General features: G+C 34.1%; 1 non-coding gene across 1 annotated transcript; it reads right to left on the bottom strand.

The window, feature by feature from the left end:
- Nucleotides 1–3,869: 3,869 nt before the first annotated feature.
- Nucleotides 3,870–3,942, bottom strand: Trnar-acg (transfer RNA arginine (anticodon ACG)). Its single transcript has one exon. It is a non-coding gene; the product is annotated as a tRNA-Arg (tRNA).
- Between the last annotated feature and the right edge of the window lie 23,712 nt (nt 3,943–27,654).

Raw genomic sequence — 27,654 nt, 5'->3', positions numbered from 1 at the left:
ATTATGTAGAAACTAACAAAATTTTACATTATAATTTTTAGAGATTTTTAAATATTTTCACAAAAATTAAATTTTCGTATAATAAAATATAAGGAGAATGCAAATTTCAAGTTTATTAACTTTTGCTATTATTGCTCATGAGGATCCTTACCTAAATCCCAAAATGATATTATACCCTTTACATATAAACACTCTAAAAGACTTGGATAAAGAAAAATAGCTATTATTTTAGAATTTAGATTAAGAAATCGGTTCTGCGTATAAGTTTAATGTAAAATGATCACCCACGTTGTGGCCAAATAGCATTTGAATGACGTCTAAATATTATCGTTAAATCATATGAATAAAGTATTCTTTATTCTATTTACTTATTCCTTTGGGGGGAAGGTCCCTAAACTTAGAGTTAATGATAATAAGGGAAATATTTTTAGTGACACTGTTCCCCCTGGACTTATGGTTTATGTTGAGTTAAAAAACACACACATAATTTAATTCCTTTAGTTTAAAAATCTGTTTATCATTACTATCGACACAAAATGAGTGATGTATACATGAAACTAATCTTCGACTATAAATTTTCCAACACGTAATCGTTTCTAAAAAGGAGAATCTCATTTTGGGATAAATAGGACTTGGGTTGGGTTATTTATGTACAAATTTATCGATAATTATTTCAATATACCATTTTTGTATCCTTGAAAAATAATATTAAAACTGTAGAATGCATATTAATGTCCGTTATTGCAAGTAAATTTATAAAACGTTAATTACTATAAAAGCATACATCAAACACCATGGCCATTTTTCTTTATATAACATTAATAAAGACAATCTTCCATTATGTCATTTTTGGCACTTTTGTTTCTAAAAGTGCGGATTCCGTTTCAAATTTGCTTTTGTGGGGGGGGACATTTTGTTTCTTTAACCATTTGGCTTCAAACAATAATTTTTGTCTGACAATTTTGCATGAACGTAACATTCTTATGATACCAGACACAAGGGTAAAATCGACTGTTAGAGTGGAAGACCTAAAGTTTACTCACATCGCCACACAGGTGTGACACAAGTTTACGGTGGGGAATCCAGTTTTTTTTTAATAAGACACTTGATGAATAGCCATATCCACATTCGTTGACATTTCCCGGTAGGGACCTTAGGAGTCAAGCAAAAAATATCTGGGTTGAAAAAATATTTTTTTACATCCGTCCAAAGTGAGGACAATCTAGACGGATAGAAAAACAGCCATATCCAAATACGTGAGCATTTTCCAATAAATACACCTTATGCCAAGTTATACACTTATGTCTGTTCCCCGGGAAAAGGAGACAAAGCTTAGGAAGATGACCCCCTAGGCAAGGACAGAATATTTGTCTACCTAAAATCTAGACAGAGTTGATGTTTGAATTGAAGATCCGATATTTAATCTTAGTATATATCTTAATGCATTTCTGAATTGACCACGTGTTGGTTTTGTCTGCATTTCTTAATTCTAACCTTGATATCTTCGATTATTCTCCTGGTCTTACTGATCTTGCTAATAACAGGAACTAATAAAAATCACGTATATTCAACCTGAAAAGTAATAACTAAAGCTGCAGAAAGAGACATGCTCCACACGAGGCGAAGCAAGCTTAGAAGACTCATATCTATCTCAATAGAAGGAAAGTAACTAAAGTAAAGAATTTTAAAAAAATCTGTAATGAGAACGAGGGGGACACAATTTTTTATCATTTCTGTTTCTTATACGGCGTGTCAATAAACATGCATTTCGCTACTAATTTATATTTCAAAATAGATGGTTAATTCTGAGGCATTCTGTATACACTATTTTATATTTCAAAATTTGACACTTTGTATGCACTGTACGTCTTAGAGTAACCACCAATTTTAATACTAATTTATATTTTAAAATCGATGGTTAATTATTGTACATATTTATATACTGTGAGTTCCAGAGTTAACCCCCGATATAAATACTAATCTATATATATAAATAAGGGTGTTGTTCTAGTGCACTTTTATATACTGTGCGTCTCAGAATTAACCACTTATTTTAATGCTTATATGTTTTAAAGATCAATGGTTAATTCTTCAATAGTTCGTATATACCGTGCGTTTTGGAATTAACCACCCATTTTAATACTAATTTCTATTCTTAAATCGATGGTTAAATCTTTAACACTTTGTTTATACTATGTTTTTTCGAATTAACGACCTATATTAATACTAATTTATGTTTCAAAAGCGATGGTTAAATCTTGGACATTTTATATCTATAATGCATTTCATAATTAACCACTCATTTTAATACTAATTTATATTATTAAATTGATGGTAAATTCTTGGACATATTGCATATACTGGGTGTTCTAAAATTAAACACAATTTTATTACTAATTTATATTTTAATATCGATGGTTGTGTTTTGGACACTTTGTATATACACTGCGTTCCTGAATTAACCACTCATTTTAATACTAATTCATATTTCAAAATCGATGGTTAATTCTTGAACACATTGTATATGCAATGCGTTCCAGAATTAACCACCTATTTTTATTCTAATTTATATTACAAAATCGATATATACAATGCCTTACAGAATTAACCACTCATTTTAATAGTAATATCTATTTTACAATCAATGGTTGATTTTTGGACACTTTGTATATACAGTGCGTTCCAGAATTAACTACCTATTTTAGCACTAATCTATATTTCAAAATCGATGATAAATTCCTGGACCCTTTGTATATAAAGTGTGTTCCAGAATTAACCACCCATTTTAGTACAAATTTATATTTCATAATCGGATGTTAATATCTGGACACTTTGTATATACAGCGCGTTTCACAATTAACTAAAAATTTTATTTATATTACAAAATCGATGAGTAATTCTTGGGCACTTTGTATATATAGCGCGTTCTACAGTTAACCGTCAATTTTTATACTAATTTATATTTCAAAAAGATGGTTAATTCTTGGACACTTTGTATATATGTTCCAGAATTAACCACCAATTTTAATATTATTTTATGTTTCAAAATCGATTATTAATTCTTGTACATCTTTATATACTGTGCGTTCTAGAATTAACCACATATTTTAGTGTTAATTTATATTTCAAAATCGATGGTAAATTCCCGAATATTTTGTATATACTGTGTGTTCTAGAATCAACCACCCATCTGAATACTAATTTATATTTCAAAATCGATGGTTAATTCTTGTATACTTAGTTTACACAGTACGTCTTAGTATTAACCACCACGTTTACATACTAATTCAGATTTCAACCTAGAAGATAAATTCTGGGATAGTCTGTATATACAGTGTTCCCCTGAATTAATTATTATATTTGATGCTAATTTATAGTCCAAAATTGATAGTAAAATCCGAAACACCCTGTGAACTTATGCTTTTTTGATACACTTGCCTATTCACGATAGGCACATAGTCGGTTTGTATATAAGAGGTAACGAGCTTCCCAAAAATAGGAACAAAATTTCAAAATTGTCTATTCAAGAAACACTTCTTTTTATAACTGAAGCCAGAACAGACACTACAGCTTGATGCTAACTCGAAAGTAAATTCTTTCTTTATTATACGATTCGTTTGCACTGTAGAATTATATTAAAAACTAGCGACTACGCCGCGTCGACACACACAACGCCGTCAAACACAAAATCGAGTACACTCAACATCAAGCATGCTCAACATCGTTTTACCATCAACGATTACCTTGTGAACTTGGAGTATAGGAAATTCCCACATGCACAAAACAAAATCACTGAAGAAACAAAAAATCCCTAACTAAGGGTAAGGATAATGAGTAAAAATTGGATAAAATGATGGTTAAAATTATTACGAACTTGCCAGGATTCGAACCTGGAATCTTCTGATCCGTAGTCAGACGCGTTATCCATTGCGCCACAAGTCCTGTCCGTACGACAGAAGATGTTACAGACAGTGCTAAATTTCTTTGACATGGGCAGGTAACTTTTTCGACAATTGCACGGAACGGCCCCAAACCCTTATTTCAGGCTTTTTGTGTGACTCAACGTTGTTCGTTACAAACCATATATAGATAAGGACAATATAGGGACTCACACCTTTCAGGGAAAAAAGAATGTTTCAATTCGGTGCATCCGTTCGAAAGTTTTATATGTATATATACACACACACATAAATAAATAAACATTTAGAATGTTATTAATAGTATAGATTAAAACGTTTTTCTTAATTTATCATGCCGAAATAAGTTCAGATAAAATGTGCTCTTTTTATTTATTTAATTTTTTTTCTTTAAAGCTAACTATTTTTGCATCGTTAAATTTTTAATGTGGGCAGACAACATTTTCGTGGAACTTGGTGCCAATTTATTCAAAAAATATCTTCCGACTGTATTCGTTTTATATTTTTTTTGCTAGTATCTAAGAAAATTCCTTTTACCAGAAATAAACTTGATAAAAATTACTTCACTCGAGTTTATCGCATCACAAAATGTCCAGGCGTATAATTTAAAAAGAGTTACTCTAAGGATGCCTTCGTTATTTACTTTTATATGTAGCATAGTTTAGACAATGACAGAAGTAATTTGGTATTTCGGTAGGGAGTGACAATGCATGATTTTCGGGCTAGAGTCAAAGTTTCCACTGTCAAAATCCACCTCATTTTCTTTGCTCTCACTTATGTCCCACTGCTACTTAGAGATCGCCCCGCTTGTTTTTTGGTTCTGAACAAATCAGAGAAGAATTGGTGGGCTATACTTTAGAAACAGTTGGAATGGGGTTTTCTGTCCCATATAATGCATACATGTTTAATAATCAGTTAAAGACGTCGCAATCATGATTTATTAACTAGCATCTCCTGTTCTCTTATGAGAAGAATTAGGCTTTGAAATACCTAGGTATAACTACATCCGATGGTGAGGCCCCAGCTTACGCGCTTTGGGGAGTGTTGAGCCACCCTTTAATTGCCATTGCTCCCAGATCCACTCTGACCCGGAATGGTAGTATCTGTTAGGGTCTCAACTATGGGTTAAATAGAAACCGACTTAAAAAAAAAATAATATATATATATATATACTCTATTAAAAAATTGTCCTTAGAAATCACTGGATTTGGCATTAAAGAACCTGAAAAGGGTTGATATGCCGTAAAACAAAAAACAACCAACCAACCAACCTTTATTGAATTGATGATTAAATCTATATGCACTAGTACATATATTTGTATTGTCGATTTTCACCTTTTGTATTTAAGATCAACCTTACATGTTGAGCTTTTTATTACCCCGATAAGTCTCCATTTAAAAAAATCTCTTAATTTTTATTGTATCCCATCTTGTTTAAAATTAAATTCCAACAATTTCGTTGTGGTATTGAGGTGACATATTCTCGTTAGAGATTATAAAAGACGCCTCATACTATTTCTGGCCCTCTGCCTAATTTGTTATAATGTATTCCTTACTTTAACAAATACACAATTCAAAGGATAATATCTATTCTGTCTTAAGTCAGATTAGAACAGATTGTAGTTGGCGCAAATACTAGCGAAACATATTTTCGGTTGTTTTTGGCGGATCTTGTAAACTAGTCTTAGATACGAGCTTCATTTTGTAATAAGAGTACGAATAGCATATCAATTTTAGTTGAATTTTATACACGTTTCTGCTGCAAACTTTGAATGAATGCAAAAATAAAACGTGGATTTAGTAGTGTTAGGAAATACATACAAATACATTTTGTTACATACAAATTGTTAGACGCCTCGTTTTTGTACTGGTGTAGCTTTGAGCAAGATCAAAACCTACTTTTAAAGACGATGGCATCCATAAACAGCCGGAAAATCCGAATCATAATGAATTTTAATATTATTAGTTTTTTTTTGGGGGGGGGGACTTAAACAATACTCGTCCGATGACGGATATAACTAATATGTACGAGGGGCCTGCAATAAGTAATGCCCCTGACCCACTTCCAGTTGTCTGATCTAGCTGAGATTTTGTAGGTGTAATGCGGGTTATGTGGAAAATTACAGCTCTGAACTAATTGTGGTTTCTGTTTTACAGGTGTTTGAACTGAGTTAGGTGTGAAATGGAGCCTGTTTAATGTCGAGCAGTGATCCGGTTTTTGTATTTGAAAGGATGCACACCATAGGAGACTTTTGATGAAATGAAAGAAACTTATGGTGATAATGCACCATCATATGGCCTTGTAAAACGCTGGCATCGTGAATTCAAACATGGCCGGAAGTCTATGAAAACAGCTCCCAGACCTGGTCGCTCCCCTTCTGCCATTGATGAGGCATCTGTCCGTCAGGTTGAGGCTGCCATTTTTGGAAAATCAGCGCATTACTATTCGCCAAATAGCCCAAGATGTCAAGATTAATACAGGGTCTGTGGAAACTATCATTCATGACCATTTGCATATGACTAAGGTGTCTGCCAGATGGATTCCCAGGTTGTTCACACCATTCAAGAAGCGAGAACGCGTCAGGTGCTTGAAGACGAATTTGGAGATGTGCCTAAAAGATGAGTCAAAGTTTTTCAAAGACTGATTACACAGGATGAAACCTGGGTCGATCACTATGATCCAGAGACCAAAGCCCAGTCAATGCAGTGGAAGCACTTGGACTCACTACCTCCAAAGAAGGCAAGGATGCAGCCATCCGTTGGCAAGGTCATGCTCAAAGTCTTCTGGGACCAGGACGGAGTAGTGATGATAGATTTCCTGGCAAAGGGTACCACAATTACAGGAGCCTATTATGCTTCACTTTTGAGGAAATTAAGGGAAGTTATCAAAATCAAGAGGCGGAGCAAGATCAGCAAAGGTACCCTCCTCCTACAGGACAACGCTCCGGTCTACAATTCGCATGTCGCTAGATCAGAAGCACGGGCGTGTGGTTATGAAATATTCCCGACTCCTCCCTACTCTCCTGATCTTGCCCTCTCTGACTTTCATAAAACATTAGGTTTTAAGCATTTTTTCTTGGAAGGAGGATTGTGTGCTGTTTCAGAGGCATACCAACGAAAAGGGGAAATAATGTGGCCATGTTACGCATTGTATTGTTTAAGGTACGTATTCCGTAATGCATAATTATAAGATCATTACAGCAGGGATTTATCCCGCACACACACGCACACACACACACACACACACACACACACACATATATATATATATATATATATATATATATATATATATATGTATATATGCAAAAGTAACTTTGTATGTACGTGCGCGTTCCTTCCTCATATGTTCCGAAACTGCTGAGTCTATCTTTTACAAATTTCATACAAAGCTAATATATATGTTTGACAGTGTTCTTAGATGTTTTGTACAGAAATTCATCCAATAAGTATCGAAAATCGAAAAAAACCCGATCTTAAAAATAGCTTTTCTCTGTTATAGATAGAAAACAATAATTTTTACAGAGGAATATTTTACGTTATACCGGCAAGGCAGATAATAAATTCAGGCAAAGCATTTATTCTTAAAAAAACAGATTCAGTTCAGGTCGGAGGGCACCTCACCTTTTTATTTCAATTTATCTTATTAACGAGTCGAATTTACGGTAAAAGAAGAGGAACCATTTAGAATTGCCGCAAATCATTTCCTCGTTTGCATATTTTAAACTAAACATTAATTGGCAATTACTTTTCCAGGATATCTATCATCAAACGCAAATATCAGCTGAAACACAGACGGAATTTAATGAAGGACATTATCATTATTATTATTTATTTTTTGTTTATTTATTTTGCGAATTAGTCAACCGGACAAAGTGATTCCTCCTAATATATAGTCGAGGATTATTCTGTAATAATACATACGCAATCTACATAAATTAAAATATCATGTTTAATCGTATTGTATGACCAAGCAACGCCAGGCTGCTAGCTAGTATATATATATATATATATATATATATATATATATATATATATATATATATATATATATATATATATATATATATATATATATATACTATTTATGCTCAGTGGTGCTCATCGATCTAAAAAAAAATTCCTGACATGACTTCTATCAAGAACATTTTTTTTTCACTATTATTTTTTACTCCACTTATTTTTTTTTTTTTGAAGTGGGGCAGAGAGTTTTGGAACATTTCTCCTTAAGTGTAAAATTTAACTAAAGTAAAAGTGCACATGTTACTTATGGTGTTGTTTTTAATTCAGTGTTGTTAATTCCATATTTCGCGATGATATCCATTTGATTAATCACGCAACCGGTAAATCATCCGTTGCGATTTTAAGATGACTACATGAGTGCAAGATGTGTAAATGTAGACAAGTGCGAGATGAAAGATTTTCTTTTTCCAAATTACAATCGACATTCATCTTGAGGGAAACAGAATCGTACAGAGGGAGACGTGAAACTATCTATCCTTGTGGAACGAATAAAAAATTATAGACAAAGAAGAACGGTGGATAAATTAATGTGACTTAGTATAGAATTTAATGCAATATGGGAACTATAAAGCATCATTAAATATATATATATATATATATATATATATATATATATATATATATAGTAATGATGTTTTATTACTCATAATATATAGTTCCCATTTTGCATTAAATTGTATACTAAGTCACATTAATTTATCCACCGTTCTTCTTTGTCTATAATTTTTAATTCGTTCCATAGTCGCGTTGACACGCTGGTTCTCGTCAGATCACCGAAGTTAAGCAACGTTGAGCCTGGTTAGTACCAGATGGGTGACCATTTGGGAATTCTAGGCGCTGTATGTGCTCTCCACTTACCTTAGCATTTGTTTCCAGTCGTCCTGTAGATACACTTCAATTGCCACTGGTATTTAACAATGTCGACTCAGGAGAGGTATGCTTGGAGATTGCGCACCTCCTGCCACAAAAATTTCACGCGCATGCACCCCTTCGTGGGTATCCATAGTTTGTCTAAGACTGGAGGACCCCCCCATATATATATATATATATATATATATATATATATATAATGTGGAATAATGAGTGGAGATTTATAGTAATAAGTTAAGATTTTACGTCAAAATCGAGAATAGGTTTCAAGCTCCCAATATTCAGAATAGAGTTGTCTGCTAAAACATTTACCGAAATGCATAAAACACTAACTAAATTTGTGACACTCTAATTCTAAGAAAAAAATTGCGAATTACTTAAAAAGTGTACGAGAACATGCTGCCCTCCTATATTAAATAAAGGGTTCTGTTCGAAGTTTCATGCAAATTTTGGAGTTTAGCAGAGAGATTCGTTAGTTTAATAAGAAGGAGATTTCAAAACACTCAAGATGGGAATGGTAGTCCGAACAATCCAGATAAAATAAAAGATCGAAGTTACTTCTTCAATCCAAGTTTGTACAATCGGAAGGTATAAGACTACAAAGATGCCAATAATTTCGACTCCAACTTCTAGAATTATAACGAGCAAATGTTATAACCCGCTTACTTATAAGGGTGTTTTATGCTAAATTTATGATTGAATATGGTTATGTTTGTGCTCATTTTTGCATTAATTACTAACCTCATTTTTTCATTAAATACTAATCGCTATTAATCACTATGAACCATAATTGTGCATCGAATGGATACCACAATATTTAGTTCGCTGCACATTATCTAAACAAAACTTCATACAAAATAGCAGCCAGATCGATCTAGTAGTATCCGGAAAATAGTGAAACGAACAGACAGGTAGATTTAGAGAAATATAATATACATTTCAATCCAACTTCAACTTCTTAATTTGTTAAGCTTCCGATATTCAAAACCAGACATAAAAATCCAACTCTGGGTCCTAGAATTCATAGAGTTCAACTCTGACTCCTTCCTCCGATTCTGCAACTTTGATACATATTGTGAACGAAGCACACGAAACGAACGTAGAATGAAACTGCATTTGTATTTTACTAAGAGAAAAAAGATATGTTTTCGAATATGTTTTATGATGATAGATAATTTGGATCATTTGAGAGACTATTCTTATCTTTAATGTTATTTTTACAACGTTGTGAACCATGTAACCTATGACATCCTCCAAGTGCATATATTCGTACTTGGAATCAACCAATCATCTTTGTTAAAAGAAAGGAAGCATGACAAAGAAAAAAATGACGGAAGAAAATAATTTTCCTGGGTTTCTTTCTTTTCGTCGGGTAGAGAAGAAAGAAAGAAAGAACACAGGAAATAGGGACTACATGAAAGAACAATAAAAGAAAGAAAAAAGGGTAAAAGAAAAACGAAAGATAGCGAGAATAAGTATGAAGCATTTATGAGTATAGGGTTTTAAAAAAAGAGAACGCGGGTATAAAAATTACGAGGAGGAAAAACATGCAAGTAAAAGAAATAAAGTAAAAAGGGGAGTGAATGGGATAGAAAAAATGTCGAAAGAAAAAAGAAAAAAAGTAAGAGAGAATAAAGGAACAAAAGAAAAAGAGGAATTGATATAAAAGAAAGGAAAACGTATTCACAGTAGAATAGAGAAAAGAAAAGAAAATGCGAAAGGATAGTCATAAAAAATAAAGGAAGAATAGAAGAAAAAAGAAACATTAACGATTAGAACAGAAAGAAAGTAGAAAAATGTAAGAAGACGATACAATAATAAAATTTGGAAACCTTAGTGAAACGAATAAAGATGGAGAAAAATAAAGAAAGAATGAATGAACAAATAAAAGAAAGCAAAGATTAAAATTATAAAGAGATGTTCTTTTTTTACAGAATTAGGGTGTGACAACTGAACGATTATATTGAATTCATAACGAATGAAAAATTGATAGCAGGAAAGATGGTGGAGGATCAGTCAAAGAGAAAGAAATGATTGAAGCAGAGGGATTTAATGAAAGGGAAAAGGGGACGAGGAGAGTAAAAGGAAGAATAGCGAGTTAAAATAAGAGACGCAGGAAGGAAATGAGATCTAGAGAGCGAAAGAGAGGAAGAGAAAGAATAGGGGTTGGTAGTGGCAAGATGATATGACAGGAAGGAAGACCAAAAAAAAAAAAAGGTGGCGGGCATCGGAAAGTGTCGGAATGTTTCTGTAATAGCTTTTAGGTCAGAGCATTCTGGGAACGCAAAAACGATGCTATGAACTCAGGAGCAAAATGGGTGAATTGACAGAGATTATTTTCGTTGCTCAAGGCATGCATGTGTCTTTTTATAAAATGAAAAACTCCTTTTTTGTTTCTTTATTTTATATTTTTTTTGTAATGGAAACGTTGACGCTTTCTTTTTCGGTTATTTATTTTAATTTGCTGTGTGTGTGTGTGTGTGTGTGTGTGTGTGTGTGTGTGTGTGTGTGTGTGTGTGTGTGTGTGTGTGTGTGTGTGCGCGCGCGAAGATTTGCGTGTGCACCCGCACATATTTAAGCACGTGTTAAATTTAATCTCTTTTGCGACTAGAATCTTTGTCGAAAAATTCTTAATATTTTGTGCTGCAAGTATTTGCAACTGTAAAACGTACGATCAGTGATTTTAAACAAAGCAGAGCGTCATATTTTACCTGAACATACACTATAAATCATATTCTGCGCACATCAGACGATCTCTCTCTCTCTCTCTCTCTCTCTCTATATATATATATATATATATATAATAGAAGAGTGCGAGCATGAAAAGTAATATGGTTGAGCTTAAACATCGAAAAGTAAAGGACAAGTTGTTAAAACTGGAAAAGAAAAGGACAATGTATTCTATAAAAAACATAATAAATTTATAACTTAAAATTCTGCAGCATTCAGAATTGATTATATAATGTTATAAACTGAATTTTTTTTTAATTCTTATTGCTGCAATATTTTAAGTTATGCATATATATTTTAAATAATAAAATATTATTCCATATTTTAAGTTATACATTATATTTTTACTAGAATATCTTGTCCATTTCTTTTCCAGTATTAACAACTAGTCCTATATTTTTCCATGTTTAAGGTTAACCATATTACTTTTCATGCTCGCATTTTTTATTGTAATCCATGATTTTCCAGGTTTCCTATAAATTCCCTTGTTGTTTGTTAAATTCCAGTCTTATTTTTTTGCCCCCAACAACACATATGTAATAAAAATATACAGCACTGGTCTGCATTCAATAAAATCCCCCACATTATCTCCCGTTCATGCTTTCATTCTCTCTGTTTCACTTGTTTCTTCTCTTTTCGCTACAGCAGTGAATTAGTACCAACAGTAGTCGCTGAAGCGACGTTGTTGCTATGGAAACCAGTCACAAAAAGCGTCGCTCACCTCCTTACATATTTTTACGATTTTGAACACCAGAAAATTCATCATAACTTTTGTTCTACTCAACGAAAATTGAAAACCTTTTTTCACAATATAGTTGAGAAGGTGATCTATAAACTGTAATAATTGTTTGAAATTTGGTTGAAAAATGAGTGAGTGGTGAAGCAGTTCTAAATGACTAAAACTGCCACTTACTCATATATTCAAACACGGTAGTGTTTGAATGATATATATATATATATATATATATATATATATATATATATATATATACTCATTTTCTACTCATTTTCCCCCACATAAGCGTAGATTTAGACATAAGATCAATCCAGCACCTCAAAAAAAATTTCCCCAGTTCAGAATGATTTCTCTTTCAGTGACCGAGGATAGAAAATACTAAGTGCAGCATCGTAACATATACTATACTTCACTATCCATAAGGACAGAGACTTATCAATATAGCTCTTAACTGATCTCTCCTACTGAACTTTTAAACAAATATATAATTATCAATGTTTATACATATATATAAATGCATATATATGCATGTATACACACACACACACACACACACACATATATATATATATATATATATATACCAGCAAACATATATATATACACACACACACACACACACACACACATATATATATATATATATACCAGCAAAGATACCTGCGAGTCGTGCGCGACTTTGCTGTACGCTCCGGTACCTGCTTCGCGGCTGCCCTAGCGTACAGCAAAGTCTCGATCTTACCCTTTGATTTTGACCTTCAAAAATAATGTGCACCATCTCTAGGTCGAAGACCATCATCATGTCAGGTTTGGTCATGGTCTTTCTAGTGGTGTGGGTTGTAGGAAGATTTTATATACATAGGCTATGATCCTGACCTTTGGTCTTTAACTTGAAAAATGGTGTGCACCACTTAGGTAAGGGAGGGGGCATTATCATGCCAAGTTTAGTCATGAACGGTGCAATGGTATGGGCTATATATGAGTTTTATACAGACACGAACACGACTACTTTATCTATCTCTCTATCAATCTATCTATCTATGTATATATATATATATATTTATATATCTGTGTGTGTATATATGTATGTATATGTGTGTGTATATACGTATATATATGTGTATGTGTGTATATATATATATATATGTATATATATATATATATATATATATATATATATATATATATATATATATATATATATATATATATATATATTATAGAAGAACAATCTTGCTAGGACAAGTAAAATTCATTCTCGAACATGTAATGAATCAAATTAAAAAAAAATCAAATCCAATACAATCTGATAGATTTGAATTTGAAAATTAAAAATTGTGCCCGTATGATTTTCAGCTTTTTATAATTCTCCAAAAGAAATGAAATTTGCAGAATGTTTATTAAGTGATGGCTTAAACATATAAGATTTCAGACTTTTCGCGAAAGACTCCCAACTCTCTTTGTCCTCTATGAATAAAACTAAATATAGCTCACATTTGAACACCTCCAACTTAAGCATCTATGTTCCAAGATTCCTAATATCTGATTTACTAATTTAGGATTGAAAAATGTACATCAAATAAGTATTAAAGCATACCGAATTTTGTATTTATATATATATATATATATATGCGTATGTATGTGTGTATGCATATGTATATATGTATATACATATAGTGTATCAACGTGACACGCATGTGAACTGAAAAAAATAAAATTACATATGAATTTACTTAATGTATTAATGTATAACGATTTTTCCATTTTGACTCATTTTTGACCCTTTAAATCTATTTAATCGGCTAAAGACCCATAAAAGAACAGTCTGTAAAAAATCGAATCATTTGAAGCTCCCAGCGGCGCTCTGCACCTTTTAGTTTCGGAGGAGATAGAGTTTGAAAATATGGAGACAGGCAGACAGACATATAGCCTTTTATATTTTAGATTAATGTTGGGACGATTAATCGGAATCGGAATCAGGAATGGGAGAAATCGAAACTTTTAGGGGTATCAGAATTGGTATCGGAATCGGAAAAAATAAGTCTAATTTCCAAATCCAAAAAACAATTCTTTTCATTTTTTGAAAACTTAAGTTTCCATTGCTGGTACTACTGATAATTGTTTTTAAACAATTAGTAAGACTAAAATGTATAGATCATAATAACATAAAAATACGATGTAAATATATTTTATTTTCGTAAAATAAACACAACAAAATTGAAACTTTACATAAATTCGCTAGGTCCAATTTAGAAGAATGCTGTTTATTTACAATGTTCGAAACAATATTTTAAAAGTTCAATAAAATATTGTGTCAGGAAAAATACGATCAAACATTATTGACAATTCAATCAAAAGTAGAAAATAAAAAGTATTTTAAATCTTTTTAACTACTTATTTTATGCTCTCAACTTTTGTCCAGCTGGGTTTTTCTCCGGTAGTCTTCTGCCCGCTATCTCATCTAGCATTTGCAAATATTAAAAGGGAGGCGAAACGTATGAGAAAAGGTTGTCTTTGAATTGAATGATGTATAAATCAATTTGTGAATTTCCACCTTTTCGTCTGAAATAATGTTTGACGTCAATTCTTCTTTGATTCTATCCGTATTACTTACACGTATACTTAGGAATTCCTATGGCACCTTAGGCAACCAAAGTATTCTACCGTTTTCAGCCTGAAGGCAGATCCACCTCCCCCTTCATGTCGCTATGCAGATTGTAAAACAAAATTAATTAAGATTGTTTAAGGTGGATGTAGAAAGCCATATAATCGAGACTACTAATAAAAAATGATTCTTGGTTTATTGAAACCTTTGGGTAGTTTGTCACAGAAATGTTCCACTGACTCGATCCACGTGAAAGACTGTAAATTTGCAAAATGTAGGAGTAGTTTTTTAATATTATTCTAAAGATATTTAAATTGTGTTTTATGAATTTATAATTAATTACTAACATTTTCCCAATTATTTTTAATATTTAAACTTATATTTTTATGAATCTTTGTAGGAATTAAATAGATGTTTTTACTATATACGAACTTTATTATTATTATTATTATTATTATTATTATTATTATTATCATCATCATCATCATTATTATTATCATTATTATCATTATTATTATTATTATTATTAATTATTATTATTATTATTAATAATAATAATAATAATAATAATAATAATAATAATAATAATAATAATAATAATAGATGACGTCTCGATAAAACTATCGGTGGTCGTGTAACCTAAAATTCACTAACCCCATTTATGGGAGAATGTCAAATCAAAATATTGAAAATAACGACGTGAATGAGGTTGGAACATCTTGCGATGGTCTCACCTCCAGCGGGTTTCCCACTGGTCAGCAGGGTGGATCCTGTCATCATCATACAACTGTTTGAAATTCTGAGGATGTCGATTGATGTAGGGTAGTGAGCATTGGCAGAGAGAGTCCTAAGACACGAAGGGAGTTAGAACAGAAAATGTCAAAAACCGATGGAAGGATGGGGAAAGAAGTTTACTGTGCGAATGCTATGTAAGAAGTGGAAGTACCAAATCTGGTGGATATATCCGAAAAGTGAGGGAAGAGTGGGAATCTAGGGGAGGAAGAGCTAGGAGTGTCACAAGTTTGGTATCTGAGTTAAAACAGATTAAAAATAACAACCTACTTTTAGCGATTGCAAGGAAAGGGATTGAACCGATGGTTAGGAATGAAATGAATAGCGAAAGTAGAATTGATGAAACTAGCACTGATGAAAGCATTGAGAGTGTGAAAGTTCATAAGGGAAATGAAAGCGATGATGTGAGGCGGGTAACTGAAGAGGAATGGAATGCTATGGTGAGAGGAATTGATGAGAAGGAGTTTGAAGGATTTAAGACAGACGGGATCAATGACTCTGAGACAATGGAGCAAGTAGAAGAAGCAGATGTATGGAGAAGTGGTGATGAAGTTCGAGCTTTGACCTTTGTAGAAAAAAAGTACTTCAGAAGTTAAGAGAGGTTTTTCTTCGAGACGAGATCATAGATATTCCAAACATGAAGAGTAGTGATAGGCAGAATTCACAACATCATACGAAAGAACATATCGATTACAGAACCAAACAAGCTTCTGTATGCTGCGTCATATGTTGGGAGGGACGACTCTGGTTTGGAAGGATCCTGCAAAGAGAACAGCTGCCAGCAATTACAGACTAATTACATGTCTACATCTAATGTGGAAGCTGTTAATCGGAATCTTTGCAGAAAACGTTTATGGACATCTTGTAAGTAATGGTGTTTCTCCTGACGAGCAGAAAGGGTGTCGGAAAGGCTCGAGGGATACCAAGGAGCAACTAGTGATTGATAAGGCAGTAATGCAGACGCAAAAAGGAAGAAGAGGAATCTGAGTGTAGCATGGATCGATTACAGAAAGGCTTACGACATGGTTCCTCATTCATGGATCTATGAAACACTATCGATGATGAAGGTTGCTGGGAATGTGATAGGGTTTTTGGAGACAAGTATGGTTCAATGAAAAACGGTGCTGCCAGCAAACAGAAATGTGCTGGGGCAGGTTATCATTAGACGGAGATATTCCAAGGATATTCTTTATCTCCACTTCTTTTTTAATGATAATGATGCCACTGAGCATCCTCTTGAAGAGAGAGAATCTGGGGTATAATTTTGGATCTGGTGGTAGACGGCTCGACCATCTACTGGTTATGGATGATTTGAAGATATTCGGTAGAAATGAAAAGGAAATGGAGAGACTGGTAGAGCTCGTAAGGACATTCTCGGAAGACATCAGGATGAAGTTTGGGATTAGTAAATGTGCGGTGCTGGTGATGAAAAGGGGAATAAAGGCTCATTTGAATGGAATAGTGCTGCCAAATGGAGAAATTATGAAAGAAATAGAAGATACACGGAATAAGTATTATGGAGTGCTGAAGGGTGTGGGCATCATGAACAGAGAGATGAAAGAGAAAGTCAGGAAGGAGTATCTTAGAAGAGAGAAACTAATTGCAAAGTCGAAATTGTATGGAGGAAACCTAATGAAAGCGGTTAATGCATTGGAAGTCAGTGTTTTCAGATACAGTGCGGGAATTTTAGAATAGTCTGACAAGGAGTTGCGTGCCATGGATATCAAAACAAAAAGAAAGTTTTAGCAATGTTTGGTATATTCCACATTCGAACTAGCGTAGCGAGGCTGTATCAAAATAGGGAAGGTGGTGGGAGAGGATTGAAATGCGTAAAAGATCGTATTAGAACTGAGGAGATGCCGTTGAAGGAGCATGTGATTAGAAGTGAGGAGTCGATGCTGAAGGTTGTGGCCAATGAAGTGGGGGTATGTGAAACGTATGGACAGAGAATGGGCAGAGCAACTGGCTAGGAAGAAAATGCATGGGAAGTTCTTTCAGGATATATCATCACATCCTGTCTGCACATCCCTCGGCTAACATTCACATCTGTGGTGATTTCAAAGTCCATAACGTGGAATGGCTGACCCACTCACATAAGACAGATGATGAGGGAGGTTCTGTCATGATTTTGCCATTGCCTATCACCTCACTCAGATTGTTCACGAGCCCACCCGTGTGCCCGATACTACCGGTCAGTATGCAAGCCTTCTATACCTTTTTCTCTTAACTTCCCCTGAGCTATGTTCATATTCCGTTCTTTCTCCTCTGGTATACTCCGACCACTCCGTTGTATCAGTTAAGATAAAATGAAATGTAATAAGTCCCCAGACGTACCCCTCCACCGTACTGTATACCGATACTCCATGGTTGACTGGGATAGCTTCAGTACATTTATATCTGATCTACATCTGCATTCCATATTTTAGAAGGATGTATCATCTATGGTATGAGACCTGACCGAATGGTTACTTGTAGGCATAGACCGATTCATACCATCTAAAAACTTCCAACAAAAACCTAACAGCCAACCATGGTTCTCCTCTGAATGTGCTGCTGCCATCGCGCACAGAAATCACTTTTTCCATAGTTACAAAACGTAATAGATGCACTGAGACTAAAGCTGCTTTCAGGAACGCTAGCAAGCACTGTAAAAGAGTAATAAAAAAATCAATAGAGCTATATGCTCAGCCCGTTTAATCCAAAGTAGCTGATCAGCGGCTTGGTGTCCACCAGTTTTGGCAAATAGTAAATAGGATCCTGAACAGAAGTGTGCGTTCTATCCCAACAATTATCATCTCGTCAGCGTCAGACAAGGCCAAACTATTTGCAAAGAACTTTGGAGCTAATTCTTCCCTATGCGACGAAGGCCATCAGCTCCCCATATTTCCTCCTATAACACAGAACACGCTAGGTAACATACAAATATCTGTGCGTGAGGTCGTCAAGCTAATCAAGAATCTTGATTCCAGTAAAGCAACTGGTCCTGACGGTATTCCAATTATAATGTTAAAAAAGCTACAACCAGAATTTGCCCCCATACTTACGAAACTGTTTAAGCGTTGCCTTAAGGAGAAGTGCTTTCCAACACCCTGGAAAACCTCATCAGTATGCCCTGTATTTAAGAATTCAGGTGATAAGTCATCTCCCTCTCAGTAAAGACCAATAAGTCTCCTGCGTGTCATGAGTAAGTTGCTGGAATCTATATTAAATAGAGAAATAGTCAACCACCTCAGCAGAAACAACCATCTTAGTGATAGGCAATATGGTTTCCGTTCTGCGAGATCTACCGCAGATGTGCTAACGGTTATATCTCATAGGATTAGCGAATCTCTAGACAAAGGCTTCCTTTCTAGGGCAATTGCTCTTGACATATCAAAGGCCTTCGACAAGGTATGGCATAAAGGCCTACATCACAAGATTTCCAGCTACGGTATAACTGGAAATGTTTTCTCAATCATTAAATCATTTCTCTCTGATAGGCTCATAATAGTAGTGGTCGATGGACAAAAATCAGAGGCCCGCAGTATTAATGCTGGAGTTCCTCAGAGGTCCATCCTGGACCCAACTCTCTTCCTGATCTACATCAATGATCTCCCTAAACACATGCTTAAATCATTCGTTTACATCTATGCTGATGACACGACCATCTACGGCAACACATCAAAGGCTGTAAATGACAAAGTTCTCTCTGATTCTCTCTCCTCTGATCTCGAGCGCGTGGTACAGTGGGGGAAGAGGTGGCTGGTTACCTTTAATGCATTTAAAATTAAACTCTTATCTTTACATCATCAACGCTCTGATCCCCATCTGGCATCAATTGAAATGGATGGCTCTCGTCTGGGAGAAGCCCCATGTTTTGACAAGCTTCTGGGCTTGACCTTTACTCCTGATCTGAAATGGAACACGTATATCAAGTCTGTTGCCAAGGTCACTGGAAAGATGGTGGGATCCTTCTACCACTCCAGAAGATATCTCACTACTGATGCAATTCTCTATCTGTATGTCCAAGGATGGAATACTGCTGCCATATCTGGGCAGGAGCTGCTAAAAACAACCTATCCTGTCTTGACAGAGTACAAAATAGATTTCGTGGCTTGGTGGGGATGCCCTTTTCTCTTCCCTGAAACCTCTCTCCCACAGAAGAGATGTTGCGAGCCTATCTTTGTTTTATCGTTATTTCCATGGCAGGTGCTCGTCTGAGCCCCAATCTCTGGTCCCCCCGCCAATATTTTATGAAAAACACCCGTCTAGCTAAATCCACTGTCAATAATCTTTCCCACTCTTTATCTGTACCAAAATCAAAACGTAGATTCCATGAACAAAGCTTTTTTCTTATAACTGCACGCCTGTGGAACTCTGTTACGTTTGCCTATTTCCCACCTAACTTCAACCTGGATGTCTTCAAGTCTTACGTAAACAAATTCCGGATGAACCGCCCCCTTAAGTAGACACTATATTAAATCTCAACACTAACATTCTGTACATGCAATAACCCTTATCCCTGAGTGGCTTCCAGGCCTTGATAACTGGTAACCACCTTGTAAAAAAAAGTATCAGAAGTTGCTGTGATGGCAATGGCTTAGAGTACTGAATCTTTTGTTTGAGCATCACAAGAGCAGGCATTAGGAACACGACTGTTCAAAAAAGTGGTTCTAGTAGAGAAAGTTGCTACAGAATGCCGGATTTGTGGTAAGGCCTCAGAGTCAATTGCACACCTTGTAGCAGGGTGTATCGGATTGGCCCAGAGAGAGTACCGCAAAAGACACGATCGCATGGGACCGGATATATTGAGAGGTCTGTAAGAAGGTTGGGGTTAAGTGTGCTGGAAAGTGGATTGATGACGTGCCTCATGAAGTGAGAACAAGTGTAACATGAACATTCTTTGGCAGAGAAAACAAACAGAATAGTTAACAATACATCTCCCTCCGTTCTTCTAAGGTTAAGAATGTTTCCTCAATAATAACCATGTTATTTAGAAACTCATTCTTAACATGTTAACTATTCTGTTCCTACGCCGACTTATATTGCATACCAGTCGTCAACTATTTTCAATGGTTTATGAAAACATTTAAATAGCATTTTGTCTGCTAACAACAAGCGCATATCGACTTTTAAAAAATAAAATAAGCTTTTAGTGTTTCACTATTTTTAATTAATTATAACGAAAAGATGTGAGAAAAATATTTAAAAAGATCTATTCATGCAATACAACCCCTCCCCGCCACCAAGTGTATTTTTTATGTTTGCGAAAATATATGGAAACATAAGATGGAGGTTTTACAGTAATTCAAAAAGTAAAAAAAATAAAAAGTATCCAATTAAATAATAAGAAATTGGCAATGTAGAGGTATGGTGGGACAAAAGTATCATAACGATCAAGCAATTGGAACATAATCGTCCGGATTTGGTCGTCATTGACAAAGTCTCAAAAATTCGGCAAATTGTAGACTTCTGAGTACCCTGGGACAGGAATGTGAGAGAGAAGGAGAACGAGAAGTGGAGCAATTATCCTCCATTGATTAGTGAGATAAGGCATAACACGGGGTTAAAACACAAATAATCCAGGTCGTAGTTGGTACGTTAGGAGTAGTATCAAGTCGTCTGGGAGGACAATTGGAAAAACTACGAATCCCCGATGATTTAGGCGGCCTTCAGACCTCTGCTATTGTAGGTACCACCAACATTCTTAGGAACACCCGTGATCTTCGAAGCTCCTGATTTGGAAATCCTCTGGAAATGAATTCCATCTCTTTTCAGGGAGACGTTGATAAACGAAATCAGAATTATTATTATTTGTTGGTTTTGTTGTAAATTAACACCCTCAGCTAAATCACCCCTCAAAACAAATACGAGATTCAATCCTTTTAGGCGATTACGTGTTAACATCCTTAAACATTTGATGGTCAGAAAAACAAAAAAAAGTAAATTATAAAGGAATTTCGTAGAAAGGATCTGCTTCACATATTAATTTAACGTAAAATGTAAAAACAAATATCCAATTAAAGAATTAAAAATTTAAAGGAATCGGCAATTGTATCGGGATTGGGAATTTAGACCAAAATTGGTAATTGTATCGAAATCGGAAAATTTTTGGAATCGTCCCATTACTATTATATATATATATATATATATATATATATATATATATATATATATATGTGTGTGTGTGTGTGTGTGTGTGTGTGTGTGTGTGTGTGTGTGTGTGTATGTGTGTGTATGTGTGTGTGTCTATGTAGAGGCCAGCAAATGTAGAAAATAAGATTATCCGTGTAGACTGTGTTTAAATAAGAAATTAACTATACCAAGCTTTAATAAAAAATTTACTAACTGCAGGAGTGAAATAGCAAACGTAGGTATATACAAAATAAACGTTAATCTTAAGATAACAACACAAAAACATGAAAAAATAATAATAACCACAATTACAAAATTATAATCATAGTTATAATAATTGTAAATCAATAAACAAATACATATACAAGTATACTAATATAAAAATGTAAGTGAAAAACATCCAGAATCAAACTAGATCAGTTCCCAACACAAAGAAATGAGAAACCCGATCCCCCACCAAAGTACAAAGAAAGTAGCAAATTATAGGTCAGATTATCCTTGCGTGATGAACGCGCGCCTATTGGCTATGATAAATGGGTTTTTTAATAAAAAAAAATGTATCTGATACTCTGATTAGCAAACCTAGTACCACGGGAATATATAAAACCACGTAACAACATGGACTACCTGCAACAGCCTGAGGAATCCTTACGAGGATTAAACGCGGAAAATTCTCTGTAGCTTAATTATCGTATATATATATATATATATATATATATATATATATATATATATATATATATATATATATATATATATATATATACACGGCACAATCACGTTGACACACCGGTTTCTGCCAGATAACCAAAGTTAAGCAACGATGCGCCTGGCCAGTACTAGTGACCATTTTATAAGCGAGATACTGCATGTACCGAGCGGAGTCATAAGAAATGTCCAGGTTGGTATCTGGAAGCGCATTAATGCACTGGAGGAGATGCATCTATAGTCTTAATTAAGACAGGAGAAGGTAAGTCTAATGACGTCAGCAGCAGGGTGTTTATGGTCACGGAGGAGGATGAATTTCTAGCAGATCAACGGTTCTATGGTATTAATAGTTACGTTATTCGACTGCAGTTATGCGGATGATCTAAAGACAATGGATAGGTGCAAACAGGCAATTCAGATACCTTTGCCTTAGGGAAGGTAAGGACAACCCACCCCATGTATTCTGCCAAGTTCGAATCATGTGATGTCTTCAGAGGAATCAAACAACAATGGACCGAAGCCTAAAAAGACCTTTAACCATGATTTCATCTACGGCATGAATATGCCATGATACAAGAAGAAGAAGAAGAAGAAGAAGAAGAAGAAGAAGAAGAACAACAACAACAACAACAACAACAACAACAAAAACAACAACAACAGCAAGAAAAGAGATATGTATGTACATATGTATATATACATATTGCCCTTGCGCGAAACAGCCAAGACGCAAAATATTTTCTTCTACTTCTGTCTATCTAATCTAATAAAAGGCGCTTTCGCTTTACAATCTTGTTTTATCTTGTTCTTGAATGTTTTACATTTTTATTCCGATTGTTTCTCGTTGTATACTAAATATTTGTCAATTAAAACCATATAAAATTGTTCTTTTCTCATTTTAACTCCTTTTGTTATAAAGAATTAAAAATGATGCATTTGTAGAAAGGTATTTGAAAGTTTTTGTTTTGAAACCTTTTATATTTTAAGGACCTTACATAGAATGTGATAATGGCAGTAGGAGGAGAAATATGGATAAAGAAAGAGGGAGAGTAAAAGACATATATATATATACACACATAAAGAGTTTAAAATAATATTTATCATGCTAAAACTCTATGCCTGCTTGTCACGATTGTTGTTTGTTTCTCACGATGTTTGTTCGATTGTCACGTTGTGATGATATATTTTAATTACTATAGCTTGACAATATCTACTAAAACAGATAGGGATTAGAAACGTGATTTTATAAATGCTTTGGACAGTTTCTTAGTTTTATATAGTACTTTCAGTAGTGCTCTAGAGGCTTCAGTGATGTTTTTTTCTTTAATTGCAGACTTCAGAAAATATTTTTCCCCCGAGGTGCGGCGGTAAGAAGCTTGCTTTTAGTAGTACTCTGGAGGCCTTGAGTATAATTTTTGTTTTCCGTAGCGTTCTAGAGGTCTCTTGAGTTTTATTTTATTTTTATTTCAGTGATCACTTAAAAAATTATTTTTCTTCTAGAAGTTGAATGTTAGAAACTTTTTAATTATATTTAGTGCGTCCTCAGTTTTATTTTTCCGTGCTCACTTAATCAGATTGTTTCCCTTTATTCATAGTATTTTGCTTTAAAGTGGTACATAAACAGGCGAAAGCATTATTACGTATTGGGGTATGATGTCAAAATTAATATAAATTCCAAAAATTATTAAAATAATCCAAGAGAAAATACAAGGAAAGATAGGGCGCATGTCTAGCTTGGTCTTTTGAATCTTCACGAACTTAACAGTGAAATCAATATTACGTACTAACGTGTCAAAGTAAATTGAAGTAATTTCCTACTAACATGGATAACATTTTTCGATTTTAACTTATCTTAAAGTGCTTTTCTTAGTGTACTGTTGCTATCGGCAAGATAAGTTACTCTTAAATAAACACATAAGTTATATTTACAGAATTCTATCCATATGAAAAAAACCAGCAGACTCTTACCCGTGACGGAAAGAAAGATCGTAAAACAAAAAATCACGTATTTTTAATAAAAAATAAGATACTTAAAAAAAAATGTTAGTAATGCAATGGAAGCCTCTTTAATTTTAATTAGCGATTTGAGTTACACTATGAAGGCCTCCTGGGGTATTTTTCCATTGATCACTTAAAAAAATAACTTCCTTTCTAGAGAGGGATAAACTCTTCGTTTAAGTAGTGCTTTGGGGGTTTTTTTACTTTTATTTATTACGTCCATTAGGGTTCCGGAGGTCTTCTAAGTTTCTTTTTCAGTACTCACTCTAAAAAAATAGTTTCTCTTTTAGTGAGGGTTAGAAACTTAATTTTAAAGGTTTTCTGTGTGTCTCCTTACTTTTATATGGCGCTTATAGCGACGCTCTGGATAGCCCCTGAGATTTCCTTTTTAACTTATCATTTAAAAATACAATTTCTCTTCTAGGCGTAGGCACAGACTTGATTTTAGTAGTGCTCTGGAAGCCTCCATACTTTTATTTTCCGCTTTCAGCAGCGATCTGGGGACCTCATGGGTGTTTTTTTTTCAGTGCTTTTTTTTTTTTGCTTTAGTTTAATTCCTTATATTTTGCAAAAAAAGTGGTAGATAAACTTGGTTTTAAAACAAATGAGTTTCAAAGGATAAGAAATAAGTTTATTAAAAACATATGTTAAGCGCACATTTCAATGCTGCTTTGTTATTTTTGACCCCAGCCATTAATCTCAAACTCTAAAGCAATAAATTATTAATACAGTAGGATCTCGGTAAATAATATATGCTATATAAAAAGAGTGTTCATTTTCGTAAATGTAGCCGGTGTGTGCAATAATTCAGTAGGCCACTTCAAACGTGGTAGATGCTGAATCCAAATGTATTCAATGCTTTAAATATAGTTGGTATGTGATATAATATAATTTTAGTCTTAATTTGTTTTATGTTCAATCGAACAATGTTATATACCCTAAATAGAATATATATATATATATATATATATATATATATATATATATATATATATAGGTATTTAATTATTATAGTAAAAAAAATAATCATGACAGCCCCTTTAAGAAATTCGTTTCTTATCGTTGAGCACTTTCAGTTGAATTTAAGTCGGTCAACTTAGCTCTTATGCATAGATCATCGTACAACGATTAGATCACTCTCTGACTGACGTAAATGAACGTTTAAAATTAAAAATGTTTAAATTCGACGTTATTTCACGCGGTTAATGGTAGCCGAATGGATTAGGTCTTCGCTAACCGAGCCAGAGATGTCTCGTGATGCGGGGTTCTAAGAATCGTTCGACTGGTATTAATCGTGACACACTGCACTGAAGATTCCCGAAAGGATGAAACACTAGCGTCTGTAGGTATTTAATTATTATAGTAAAAAAATAATTATATATATATAAGAGCTGAGAGATAGTATATAAATAGAAAGAATAGAAGAGAACGAAAAATAAATTTCATTTTATATGTTTTTTCTTTTACTTTTGTATGTTTTATTTCGGCTATTAATCATTTTTATAACAAGAATCTTTACTTTTTAACTTAAGTAGAATATCAACTTATTAAAGGCATTCAAATATATACTAATTTTTTACATTTTAAATTTAAAAAAATTAAATCTAAAAATTAATTGCATGTTGTTGCACTATAAAAGAATTGTTGGAAATTATACATTTATATCACTAATTGCTAAATAAAAATAGATATATTTATTTTTATAAGTGCAACATGTGCTTGATAGATCAATTTTACTGGAAATTTAAAGTAGGAGAGCTTAATGCGTAATAGAGCAAGAATAAAAGTAAAAACAAATAAACAAACAAAAATTTAGCAAAACAGTCTTATAAATTTATTTGGAACCTAATAGAGCCTTTTCAAATGAGCTAGCTGTTTGAGGGCTATTGTCCGACTGAAAAGTAAAAATAAATAACACCTTGTTTTGGTTTTTACTATGTGGGGAAGGGAAAGAGGAATTTGAGGGTAGATAGGGAAAGGAAGATGAACAAAATCCGTACACTGAGAACGTGTATATATATATATATATATATATATATATATATATATATATATATATATATATATAACGTCTTCCCATTTAACAGACGTATTCCTACGAAGAAAATAGACGGCTGCACAGTCATACATTGTTCGCTGATATATCAGTAACAAAAGTCGAAGGAGGAAAAATGCGAGAGGCGGAAAATGTGCGATGTAGATACTACAAAATTGCCAATGATTATGGCAACAGTTGGAGAGGCGCGAATCGATATTAAAGGTGAAACAGAGAGTGAACAGGCACGAGAGTGTTTGTGGTGATTCGGTTGCAGATTGACCAATGTCGATGGAGACGACGGAGAACAACGACGATAGAAAGGTAAGTGGGTGAAGAACGTCAGCCTATATGGAGGGCGTGGGAGTTGCCTTTGGATTGATGTGTATGAATATGTCAATGTGCGCTGCCAATGTATATCTCTATATGTGTGCATGTGTGTGCGTGTGAATCCAGTAAATAAAAGTGCATATCTATTCGTATGAAAGTGCTGGTTTCGATTTCGACCTTGAGCATTAAATTACTTTAACTAATAAACTTACGAAAGTTAGAAATTTATCTTCCTGCCTTCGCTCTGGGTGAAATCAAGAACTTATCTTACTACCACAGCAATAAAAATACTTTCTCAGTCCGTGTGTATAGCGTCACATGCAATACCATGAACATGGCTTCTTCGTAAAGATTCCCACTTGTGGGACACATTAACACAGAACTGCTTACCTGCTCATTACAACTTGATCATCTTCAAATCCGATGTTAAATTGTTATCATGACCAAAAGTAATCAAACACAGTTCATGCCATCTATCATTATTTGTACCCCCCATAGTGATCTTCATCATTTCAGTCTAATGAACCCTTAGTTCCAAGCAGCTAGATATTTTTAATCCTTTTTTCTGTTTTTGCGAAGTATTTTAATACTCGTTATCTTTGCGATATACGGCACAATCACGTTGACACACTGGTTCTCACCAAATCACCGAAGTTAAGCAACGTTGACCTTGGCCAGTACCAGATGGGTTACCATTTGGGAAGGTGAGGCGCTGTATGTACCGCGAGGTAAAATACCAGGTTGAGAAACTGGCGCGGGCTATCCTTCTCTCGAGGGTAGATGGGACTCTCTTAAGCCG

This window comes from Euprymna scolopes, chromosome 16, assembly GCF_053919585.1.
Source record: "Euprymna scolopes isolate OS-2025 chromosome 16, ASM5391958v1, whole genome shotgun sequence".
NCBI classification, from domain to species: domain Eukaryota; kingdom Metazoa; phylum Mollusca; class Cephalopoda; order Sepiida; family Sepiolidae; genus Euprymna; species Euprymna scolopes.
This window is presented reverse-complemented; position numbering and strand designations above follow the sequence as displayed.